The sequence below is a fragment of the Macrobrachium nipponense genome, chromosome 37 (assembly GCF_015104395.2).
Source record: "Macrobrachium nipponense isolate FS-2020 chromosome 37, ASM1510439v2, whole genome shotgun sequence".
Taxonomy (NCBI): domain Eukaryota; kingdom Metazoa; phylum Arthropoda; class Malacostraca; order Decapoda; family Palaemonidae; genus Macrobrachium; species Macrobrachium nipponense.
In genome coordinates, this window is record NC_061097.1 from 46,632,267 (window position 1) to 46,644,766 (window position 12,500).

The window sequence follows — 12,500 nt, forward strand, 5'->3', positions numbered from 1 at the left end:
TATTATTATTATTATTATTATTATTAACTTTTAAAGTTTACCCAAGACAGAGCTCACATTAGAAAAACCATATTAAGACGTCTCAGAAGTCTCCCGTTAGTGTACCCGAATAATGTTTAGTTGTTTAGAGAAATAAATATGATAACCAGAAGGAAATATGACGAATAATGAGGCTGTCACTGTAAGGTAATGAGCGAAAATAATGATTCATTGTAGGATGGGTTTATCATGATTAGTATTTAGCCAAATTATTTAAAAATGTTTTTACAAATTTTTGTATTGCTTCAAATATTCTCTTCTCAACTAATATGGAATTTTGTTTACATGCCATATTAAACATTTTAGTGTATACTAAATGATACTAAATGATAAATAAGGAATCGAGTAGGAATTCCCTAATGTGCAATTAGCGCCATATTTTTCCACTTTATTCAGATAATCTCAAATTCCCTTAACCAACCTTATTGACTTCCAAGACAACCCTAGTACTCTCTTATCTGCTATGGAATAGATATGGACTCCAGCTGGCGTTCCCTAGCGATCAGTAAGGAGAACATGATCGCCATATTGACCTGTCTACCGTAAATAGGTAGATAATCATCTCGGGGTAATTAATTATTCCTTATAATGATCGTTTAGCAGGTGGTACCTGAATTGAGGTTAATTGCTGTCTTGCGGTTGGGTAATCGCCCAGGTGGTTAATTATAGGGTTTACCTGTCACTTCTGTACGCCACTTGGTTAACTTTTTTATTATTATTATTATTATTATTATTATTATTATTATTCTAGTAGTATTAACACAAAGAACACGTAGATTCAACACCAGAAAAACATTCATTCATTACGGTATTTTCACTGGAGAGAAGAGAGAGAGAGAGAGAGAGAGAGCGGGTTCCCTTATCCTATTATTGTTATACTTATTACTAGTATTAGCAATGGTAGTTGAAGTAATATATATATATATATATATAGATATATATATATATATATATATATATATATATATTAGAGAGCTAGAGAGAGACTTAATCACCGTACTTACAATAATAATAAATAATAATAAATAAAATATAATAATAATAATAAATAATACCACATAACGAAAAACTAAAAGCGAAAATAACCTCATTTTTCGAATCAGTACAAATGACCCACCTCATCCCACAAGAAAAATGCGTCCACAAACAAACTCTTTGTTTTTACCAACTTTAACCTGAGATTAAACGCTTACGTAAACAACGAGCAACCAGAAAAATCACTAATAACATAATCAATCTCCATAATAGTGTCTAGATGAGACTGTTTTTAAAGGTCGTCGCCGTGACGAATGGGAAATGGGGAACCTGTCAACCACGACTTCATTAAACGTCGGGGGAAAAACTACGGACCCAGCGTGATCTCGTGACGTCATAATTTCCCCGTCAGCCCTGTGACGTGAAGAGTTGTTTGGGAGGACGGGTTTGTTTTGAGGCCTCTGGGGCTGTTCTAATATGTGTCAGTCCCGTCGCTCTCTCTCTCTCTCTCTCTCTCTCTCTCTCTCTCTCTCTGGGAAATATTTGTAATGTGGTTGTGTCTTCCATGCATATATATATATATATATATATATATATATATATATATATATATATATACATATACATATACATACGTACACACACACACTCACACACCACACACATATATATATATATATATATATATATATATATATATATATATATATATATATAATATATATATTGTGCATGGAATACAGAAGCTTATTACCATATATCCTCAAAAGAGAGAGAGAGAGAGAGAGAGAGAGAGAGAGAGAGAGAGAGAGAGAGAGAGAGAGATCAAAATTCTAATAAATTAATTATAATAAAATGTGTATGTGTGTATATTATATACACGCACAATTTCAAATTCCTATCCCAACGAAAATGAAGACATTTTGGCAAGCAATCCCAAAAACCGTAATATTCTGTTCCGAAACCAGTTTTTGCGGCCGTCTTCCAACCTCAGAGGAATGTCCGTCCATACTTAGGACAGGCTACTTGATCAGGTAAACCAGGTGGTTTTGTCTCGACATATATGATTTTTGGCGTCAGCGGCCAATTGGAAAATTGGCCTCCTTTGGACAACCCTCAGGTGTCTCATGTGATGGTTTCTGCCTGCTTGCTTCCTTTGCCTGCGAAGGGTTTGTAAGTGTGTATGATTATTGTTACTTTTATTGAGGTTGTATGTATGATTATTGTTACTTTTATTGAGGTTGTAAGTATATGTGAATATTGTTATTTTTATTGAGTTTGTACATTTTTATTGAATTTGTAAGTGTATATGATATTTATTTTTATTGAGGCTATAATTATATGTGATTATTGTTATTTTTTTTACTGAGTTTGTAAGTATGTATGATTAATTATTGTTATTGAGTTACTAAATACATACGATTATTGTTATCATTGAGTAAGTGTATACGATTATTATTTTTATTAATATTGTTATTGAGATTTTGTATATCATTATTAGGGTTTTTTTTGTTTAATGTAGTTCAATTGCTTTTATTGAATGTAGTTTATTATTATTATTATTATTATTGCTGTTGTTGATGTTGTTGTTGTTGTTGTTGTTGTTATTATTGGTATGAAGCCCTCTCTTAAACTTATATTTTGCTTTGACAGAATTTATACTTACATTACTTTCTTTTTTCCCCATGATACATTCTTGAAATATCTTTGCCTAGAAGTAAATCTATAACTCGGGAAAATCTATCAAAGTTAGATTATCATGGCTTGAGAAATTATTCGCCTAGAATTCATCAGGATAATCATTTGAATCTTTTGCTGAATATTATCTAAAAAAAATTCTTATTAATTAAGAATCGTAATACACTTTCATTTGTATATATTATATATATATATATATATATATATATATATATATATATATAATAAAATTAACTTTCAACTGGACATATTACAGAAATACTGTATAACATTTTATAAAACTGTTAGGTTGACCACAAGACCTGAATCATTTAAAACCATTCATAAAGCGGCTTATTAATTCTCCATTTCTTAGCCATCGCTTCTTCATTTCTTCTTCTTCTTCCCTTCTTCGTCCTGTTTAGTCTGTTGGACGCCCTTCCTTAAATATGATTATCTACCTCTGGGGCGTTTTTTTTCTCCTTATTCTCGTAACTAGCCTTCTGGCACGAGAGAGAGAGAGAGAGAGAGCGAGAGAGAGAGAGAGGGGTTAGTATAATCCCTGCGAATAATTCATACCCTTGTTTTGTGAGCTGTTTCCTCTCTCTCTCTCTCTCTCTCTCTCTCTCTCTCTCTCTCTCTCTCTCGAAGTGCAGGACCCTGGCATCACTGGGCTTGAGAGCTCCTCCGTGGAAGTCGAGGGCTGCCTGTGATGTTTTCATCCCCGAAAAAGCCCGAAGGGTGTCGAAGCCTGGACCGTAAAATTGCTTGCCAAATTGCCCGAATGAGGACCTGGATCTCTGTGTACGCCTGCTGCTTGTTGGGGGGGGGGGGGGGGGGGGGGTGATGGGGGGGAGGAGAGGTTGAGGTTGAGGGGTGGGATAATTGCCTGACATATTCCGCTGAGGAAGGTTTGCAAATGATTGCGCGTGCGTTTGTGTGTTTGTGTATATTATTATATTATCTATATATATATATATATATCGATATATAATATAGTTATTGTGTATATTATATACATAGTATATATATAACTTTATCATTAAGCTACAAATATCCTTTAATATCCAATTTTACCAGTGATCAGGAGCGCAGGGGTAAGTGCTCGAAATATATGATTGCAACGTTAAATAGTGTTTTATGGGCCTTTTATTTTCATATCATACTGTTGTATTGCAGTAAAAAGACATTCATTTTCATATATGTAAACCGAAGGGGAAATTTTTTAGCTGATAATAATTTCGTCCTCGCGTGGATTCGAACCAGCGCACAGAGGAGGAGAAATCAGGACTTCAGTGACTTCAGAAACTTCGGCGCATTTTTATGCTTGTTTATATTTGGACTGGAGATTTCGACAGGAAGTGAAACGTGATGATTTATATATATTTTTAGACCAATTTTTTAAAACCTTAATCAAAAGTTCATCGAGACGATGATACCAAATCTTATATCAGTTGTTAGTTAATTATGTTATGCTTTGGCAGTTTTATTTACATAGTACATATATATATATATATATATATATATATATATATATATATATATATATATATATTATATATATTGTGTGTGTGTGTGTGTGTATTGGTTCTGTTGTATTTCTGTAATATTTTTTAAGAGATTGTCTTTTAAATACATTGAAGTAAATTCTGATGCATGCGCTGGCAACATGAACTAAATAAAAAAAAAAAATTTTATTTCTCTTTTTTAGTAAAAAAAAATGAATAAAGCACAAAATTATTACTTAGAAGAAATGATTGGAAAAATACGTTTCTGTGAAAAATACATTTCTTGGTTATTTTTCATACATGGAAAAATTAAGTTCTAAGATCCAATTTACAGGGAATAGAAAAAAAAAATATATATATATATATATATATATATATATATATATAATATACACATATACAATATATATATATTTATATATATATATATATATACACATATACATATATATATATATATATATATATATATATATATATATATATATACACTGATAATACATACATATCCCCATGGGTTCCTCATTAAAATTTAATACATTTTGAATCATTAGACGAGATTAAAACAAGCAATGGCTCTAACTTAATAATCACCTTAAAAAATTATAGTTATTTTAATGAAAACAAAAATTAATTTAAAATATATTTATGCGTCTTTCGTAAGTGTCAGTCTTAAGAAAACAAAAATATAAGGTAAATAAACAATTCACTTCGCACTACCAGCAGGGGTTTGGAACCCTCATGAGATAGACTTCGATCCAATTGGCAAAGATCCTGGGAGAGTCTTTCATTTATATTCCTTTCATTTACTATACCTACTCCTTTCGTCTATACTTCTTTCGTTTATACTCGGAGGAGGGGCTTAGTGGGCGTCTTCTTTTAATGTAACGGGCGCATTCTCTTTCTCCCGGTGTTTAACTACGCGTTACGGCGTTTAATGTCGTCTGTTATTGTTTCCCAACTGCGCAGCTGACGTGAATTTCTCGATACCGCGGTTATAATACTGTCTATTGGAGCTCCCGAGATTCAATGTTTCTCTGTTCAGGAGAAAACAAGGAGAAGAAAAAAAGACGATACGGTGTTGGCAATAGTGTTAGAGGAAAGTTTCTTGTTTTGAGTTTATCCAAGTTCAATTCTCTCTCTCTCTCTCTCTCTCTCTCTCTCTCTCTCTCTCTCTCTCTCTCTCTATATATATATATATATATATATATATATATATATATATATATATATATATATGTCCTGTTCAGAAAATAAGGGAAAAAATAATGTTTGTAGTATTGTTAGAGGAAAAAATGTATATTGAGTTTACTCCAGTTCGAAACTCTCTCTCTCTCTCTCTCTCACTCTCTCTCTCTCTCTCTCTCTCTCTGTCCTCCTGTTCAGAGAATAAGAAAAAATTGTTTGTTGTATTATTAGAGGAAAAAATGTCATATTTTAAGTTTACTCCGGTTCGAAACTCTCTCTCTCTCTCTCTCTCTCTCTCTCTCTCTCTCTCTCTCTCTCTCTCTCTTCTCTCTCCTTTTTTGGTTGCTGTTAGGCAGTAAACAGTTTAGGGTTCTATGGATAAATCTAAAACTATTTTGTGCACGGTACACGGTACTGTGAACTGGTTAAAAATTACTTCTAAAAAAACTGAAACCAAAGTTTGAGAAAATTCCACAATATTATTATTATTATTATTATTATTATTATTATTATTATTATTATTATTATTATTATTATTATAGAGAAGTACCAGCTTATACCTTCCATTTGAGAGAATCCCCGTCGAGGAAGAATATAACCTGTGGGGCTGCAGAATGAGGTTAATGTTAACTCCCCTTCCTCCCACCCCCTACTAAATCTACCTCTCCCTCCACCAGTGAGGAGATGGCTACTATAGGTGTCTGAGGGAGTTGGGAGTGGGTGGAGGAAGAGGAGGAGGAGGAGGAAGAAGGTTAATATGTAAGGCGTACGTGGTTTGTTTGCAAACGACCGGATCTTCTGGTGTAGTTCATTGGGAAGTAAATGGTTCCGGAGTTATGGGACTGAATGGGCCACCACCACCACCACCACCAGGAGTACGACTGTACGAGGATGGGCCACGCCCACTCGCGGTGACATTTCACACTGGGAGATGTTGCTGGATGTTTCTTGGGTGATGCTGGATGTTTCTTAGATATTGGCTGTATGTATGTTTCTTAGATGTTGGCTCTATGCTTCTTGAATGATGCTGGATGTTTCTTGGATGTTGGCTGGATGTTTTTTTAGATGTTGGTGGGTGTTTGGATATTGCTGCATGTTGGTGAATGTTGCTACATGCTAGTGGATGTTTGGATATTGCTACGTGTTGGTGGATGTTTGGATATTGCTACATGTTGGTGAATGTTGCTAGATGTTGGTGGATGTTTAGATATTGCTATATGTTGGTGGGTGTTTGGATATTGCTACATGTTGGTGGATATTGCTACATGCTGGTGGATGTTTGGATATTGCTACATGTTGGTGGGTGTTTGGATATTGCTAGATGTTGGTGGATGTTTGGATATTGCTACATGTTGGTGGATGTTTGGATATTACTACATGTTGGTGGATATTGCTACATGCTGGTGGATGTTTGGATATTACTACATGCTGTTGAATGTTCGGATATTGCTACATCTTGCTTTGATGTCGCCTGATGTTGGTGGATGTTTCTACATGTTGTTGGATGGTCTTTGGAGGTATCTTCGATGTTGCTAGATGCTGGTGACTGTTGCTAGACGTTGGTGGATGTCTGGCTATTGCTATATGTTGTTGGACGTTGCTTGCATGTTGGTGTATGTTGTTCCTGTGTGTGTTTTTTCTCGAGTATGTATGTGTTATTCTTTGGTGGTATGTTATTAAACATTTCTTTAGGATAAAGTTCTTCTGTATGTTTTTTGTTGTTTCTTTTATTGCTTCTGATACGCTTTGTGTGTGTGTGTGTGTGTGTGTGTGTCTATTTTATTATCTTTATTTATTTATTTATTTTTTATTATCTTTTTTTGACAATAAGACAGGAGTCGTTCGTCCTTGATGAAAAAAAAAAAAAAAAAACGAAAAAACCTGTAGGAGGGTGTTAGTGGTTGGGAGATATTTTATTTAATCTGGGAAGGGGGTTGAGGGAAAGGGGCTGGTAGGTAGGAGGGTGGGTGGGGGGTGAGGAAGTGGAGAGGGGGAAGGGGAGATGAGTGGTTGGGAAATTTTTATTTTGGGGGAGGGGGTGGGTGAGTGTCAGGGAGAATATTTTCTTTTGAGGTCAGTGGTAAGGTAGAGGGACGAGAACTGGGGAAGGGGGATGGTTGAGGGTGTGGGGGGTGGGGGAGGGGAGGGGAGTGGTTTGAGAATTTTTTTCCTGGGGGGGCGGGGGGGGGGAGGGGAGGGGGGGGACAGGGTTTATCCTTCGGACACGTTCCTCGAGTTATATTGGGTTTGCGGATATCCACCCCAGAGGTCCATATCTATTTCATTTTATTTATTTGTATTTTTTGTTTATTTGTTTGTATTTTTGTTTATCTGTACCTTTGTTTATTTGCCGACGTTATTGAGTTTCCTGATAGACTTCCCACACGCCTTTTTTTTTTCTTTCCATTTTATATTTTGTTGGAGCTTTCATCTTTTTCAACCTCCCTAACTGTCGAAACCTCGCTGTTTTTATGGCAATATTTCAGGGGGAGGGAGGGGGAATTGGGGAAGGGGGATTTGGGGAGAGGGATATCAGCTGTCAAATTGATATTCCCCACGACGCCTGGCTCCCCAAGGGGAGGGGGCGGGGGGAACATCTATTGCATCGTGTGGGTATTGGTACCAGCGGGTACCAGTGTGACCTATGATGATAGCCGATTCTCGTGTCTGTAGATTTTATTGTGAAATTGAATAATTTATTAACCTAAAGATTACTTTTAGACACCGATATTTTAATTAAGAAATTGATTGCATTTGTTGGGTACCTGTGCACATATAGTTTTAGGAACCAATAGGTACCGATCTTTAAAAAAAGAATAATTACCATTAGTGGATACCAGTGCATGTATACTTTTAGGAACCAGTGGATACCATTCTTTTAAGGGAATATATTTATTGCCAGTAGTGGGTACCAGTGCACGCATACCTTTTAGGTACCAGTAGGTAACGATCATTGAACATAAATTATTGCTATTAGTGGGTACCAGTGCGCGTATACCTACTTATAACCGATCTTTTAAGAAATAGATTTATTGCATTTGGTGAGCACCAGTATACGTATATACTTTTAGGTAGTGATTTTTCGAGAAAAGAAAAGATTGCATTTGTTGGGTACCACTGAACGTATATCAAGTTCCCCAGATATAATTCTCCAAGGACACGTGCCTCAGAGTGAAGGTATACCCCATTTTAGTATTATTTATTGTGAAATGCTAAACTTTTATTTAAAATTTTAGTCGTGCAATGAAACAGTTCAAATGTTATTTTAGAAATCTAAAAGTTAGCTGTGGTCTTAAGATCAGACTTTTCATTTATTTTATATAGTGGGCACAAAAAATCGTTTATTTATCCAGTGGAACTAAAAAATCAGGCTTTTATTTTGTTTAGTGGGCACAAAAATCGTTTATTTTATTCAGTGGAACTAACAAATCAGGATTTTATTTTGTTTAGTGTGCACAAAAAATCTTTTATTTTATTCAGTGGAACTAAAAATCTGACTTTTATTTAGTTTAGTGAACACAAAAAAAACCCAGAGGTTTATTTTATTCAGTGGAACTGAAAATCATAATTTTATTTTATTTAGTGGAAAAAAATCAGAAGTGTCTTTAGTTCAGTGGAACTGAAAATCAGACTTTTATTCTATTCTATAGTGGGCAATAAAATCAGATTTATTTTGTTTATTCAGTGAGCACCAGAAATCAGACTTTTTATTTTATTTTATTCAGTTGGCACTGAATTTTATCCAGTGGATACAAAGAATCAAACGTTTATTTGTATTCAGTGGTCACCAAAATTCAGACTTTTATTTACTGGGGAAAGGAGTAAAAGCATTATATAATTCCTCTCTACCACCCTTACCCGTCCCTACCACGTCTCGTGCTAACCTCAAGCCCCCCCCCCCCCCACCCCCACCCCACCCCCGGCCCGCCAAGCCATACCCTGAGTGTTTAAGAGCGAAACTGAATATTTAAGCAAAGAGGTACTGGAGGTTTCAGGAGTCTCCCAAAGACAAGGCGTTTATTGCGGTAATATTTAAGGTCCGCGAATGATGTGACTCCACCCGCGTGTCTCGCTGTACCTAAAAAGATGTTCTGGCCCAGATTGCTTCGCCCGCAATTCTGCCTCCGCCCCATAGGAACTTCTCGCCGCCCACGGTGATGATCCCTGCACCCAGAATGTTTCTTCTCTCTCTCTCTCTCTCCTCGGATGGACCAACAAGTCTTTGAGACATCCTAATCCTTGTAACTCTCTCTCTCTCTCTCTCTCTCTCTTCTACATCAAGTCTCATTTTCCCACTGTAATTACCTTATTCATCCTAATCCTTGTAACTCTCTCTCTCTCTCTCTCTCTCTCTCTCTCTCTCTCTCTCTTTAAATAGTTTTACATTTGGTCTTATTTTCATATATTGTAAATAATGTGTTTCTCTCTTTCTTTCTCTCAATAACTTAAACACTTGGTCTTATTTTTTCGTTGTGCATATTTTATTCTCTCTCTCTCTCTCTCTCTCTCTCTCTCTCTCTCTCTCTCTCTCAAATAATTTTACATTTGGTCTTATTTTTGCGTTGTACATATTTTATTCTCTCTCTCTCTCTCTCTCTCTCTCTCTCTCTCTACGAGATTTACGCCTCAGAGGCGAGCAACTTGCTCGCAGGTATTCAGCTGCAAATCCAATAAAACCTTTATTGGGGTCACCTTCCTTCCGACCGTAACCCGTCAAGGCTTGCCTTCCCTGAAGTCATGAGATATCCTCCTCTGAAGTCAAGATATCCTCCTCTGAATTTATTATATCCTCCCTGGAGTCAAGATATCCGATATCCTCCTCTGGAGTCAAGATATCCTCCTCTAAATTTATTATATCCTCTCTGAATTCAAGATATCCGATATCCTCCTCTGAAGTCGAGATATCCAATATTGTAATATCTTCTACTGAAGTCAAGATATCCTTCTCTGAAGTCATGAGATATCCTCCCCTGAAGTCAAGATACTCAATATCTTCCTCAGAAGTCAAGATATCCTCCCCTGAAGTAAAGATAGCCTCTTCTGAAGTCATGATATCCTCTCTGAAGTTATGATATCCTCCTCTGAAATCAAGATATCCAATATCTTCCACTGAAGTCAAGATATCCTCTAAAGTCATGAGATATACCTCCTCTGAAGTCAATAATCCTCCCTCTGAAGTCAAAATATCCTCCTTTGAAGTCGAGATATCCCCCTCTGAAGTTATGATATCCTCCTCTGAAGTCAAGATAACCTCCTCTGAAGTCAAGATATCCTCCCTTGAAGTCATGATATCCTCCTCTGAAGTCAAGATATCCTCCTCTGAAGTCTAGATATCCTCCTCTGAAGTCAAGATATCCTCCTCTGAAGTCAAGGTATCCTCCTCTGAAGTCTAGATATCCTCCTCTGAAGTCAAGATATCCTCCCTTGAAGTCGAGTTATCCTCCTCTGAAGTCAAGATATCCTCCCTTGAAGTCGAGTTATCCTCCTCTGAAGTCGAGTTATCCTCCTCTGAAGTCAAGATATCCTCCCTTGAAGTCGAGTTATCCTCCTCTGAAGTCAAGATATCCTCCCTTGAAGTCGAGTTATCCTCCTCTGAAGTCAAGATATCCTTCCTTGAAGTCGAGATATCCTCCTCTGAAGTCAAGATATCCTCCCCTGAAGTCAAGATATCCTCCCTTGAAGTCGAGATATCCTCCTCTGAAGTCAAGATAGCCTTGGAAATAGCCAGTGCTCACACCCAGTAAACCCAGCAGAGATCTGGTCCATAATGAATAAGCAATGTACGCCCGTTTTGGACTGCTTTCATCTACTTTACGACCCTTTTCTTACTCTTTTATTATTCTTCTTCTTTTTCATCATCAGCTTCATCATCCCTAATGTGGGTCGAGAGGGAGATTTGGGTTCTATTGGGTTCTCGGGTTTTATTGGGTCCTTCTCGGGCGCCTTCTTTTTTACGACGTCGATTGCTATGTGGGAGTTGATAAATTGATTATTATCTTTCGGGAGAATCCATTCGGGCCTTTCTGTGGTCTTTCATTTTCGAGAGAGAGAGAGAGAGAGAGAGAGAGAGAGAGAGAGAGAGAGAGAGAGAGAGAGGGCATAATTAATGGTTCACTCCACTGCATAAATATCAATGCATTGCTTGTATCTGTGGGGTAGGGGGAGTTGGAACTAATGATTACCTACGAGAATCTATTTGAATAATTCTGGTAGAGAGAGAGAGAGAGAGAGAGAGAGAGAGAGAGAGAGAGATATTCACAGACACGCATGCAACATGATCACCACACATCAACCCATTGAAACCCACGACCTGCACCAAATCACCATATATCGTGATAACCATCTTCCACGCCCTCCCACGCGGGCAACGTCTACGGGTATTTAGCGGTAGGAGGAGCCGGTAGTCCCGAGAGATGGCAGGGAGATACCGCCCCCCATTTAAGCCGGGGGTAATTAACGCTCTCTTGACCACGGGCGTATGCTGTCCATTAACTCGAGTCGTATATCACTTTCTCTCACAAGGTGGATATCATCTTGGTATTATTCTCCATGTTGGTGGAGATTTTCAATTAGTGTTATTGTTGTTGTTGGTTTTATATATATATATATATAGCTATATATATATATATATATATTCTTTGTTTTCTTTTTATCCGATATTTATGCCGTGATTATTTTTTAAGATTTAATTTCCAGTTATTCGTAGCCCTAGATAATTGTGGTATTCGAGTTCATATTTTAGAATGCTCTAAGTAAATTATCATTGTATGTTTTTTTCCCTGTTATATGCATATGTTTTTGAGAATCGTTTTCTGCTGATTTCTATTATATATTCAAATTATTATTTATACTCATAATTAATAATTCTATTAGTTTCTATTTCTTTACAGTTAGGCAGTATTCCCCTGAATTTATTGAGGTCCCGAATGTAAGTTAAGTTTCTTCATTTCGTTTCGCATTTACTTCCTAGATTACAGTTACTTTATAAATTACATTTACTATATGGATTACATTTACTGTATAAAGTACATATACAGTGTAGATTACATTTACTTTATAAATTACATTTACTTTCTAGGTTACATCTATACAGTTTAGATTATATTTCATTAG

The 12,500-nt window shown here is 36.3% G+C and overlaps 1 protein-coding gene and 1 long non-coding RNA gene across 3 annotated transcripts in view; one reads left to right on the forward strand and one right to left on the reverse strand.

Moving 5' to 3' along the window:
* Positions 1–12,500, reverse strand: part of LOC135209239 (insulin-like growth factor-binding protein complex acid labile subunit) — a 440,028-nt gene that overhangs the window by 318,402 nt on the left and 109,126 nt on the right. The gene's annotated exons all lie outside the window — the stretch shown is intronic.
* LOC135208981 (uncharacterized) overlaps positions 1–12,500 on the forward strand; it is a 97,354-nt gene that overhangs the window by 54,356 nt on the left and 30,498 nt on the right. The window contains exon 2 of the long non-coding RNA XR_010313269.1: positions 12,278–12,315. This is a non-coding gene — a long non-coding RNA (uncharacterized LOC135208981). The remainder of the gene's footprint in view (positions 1–12,277; positions 12,316–12,500) is intronic.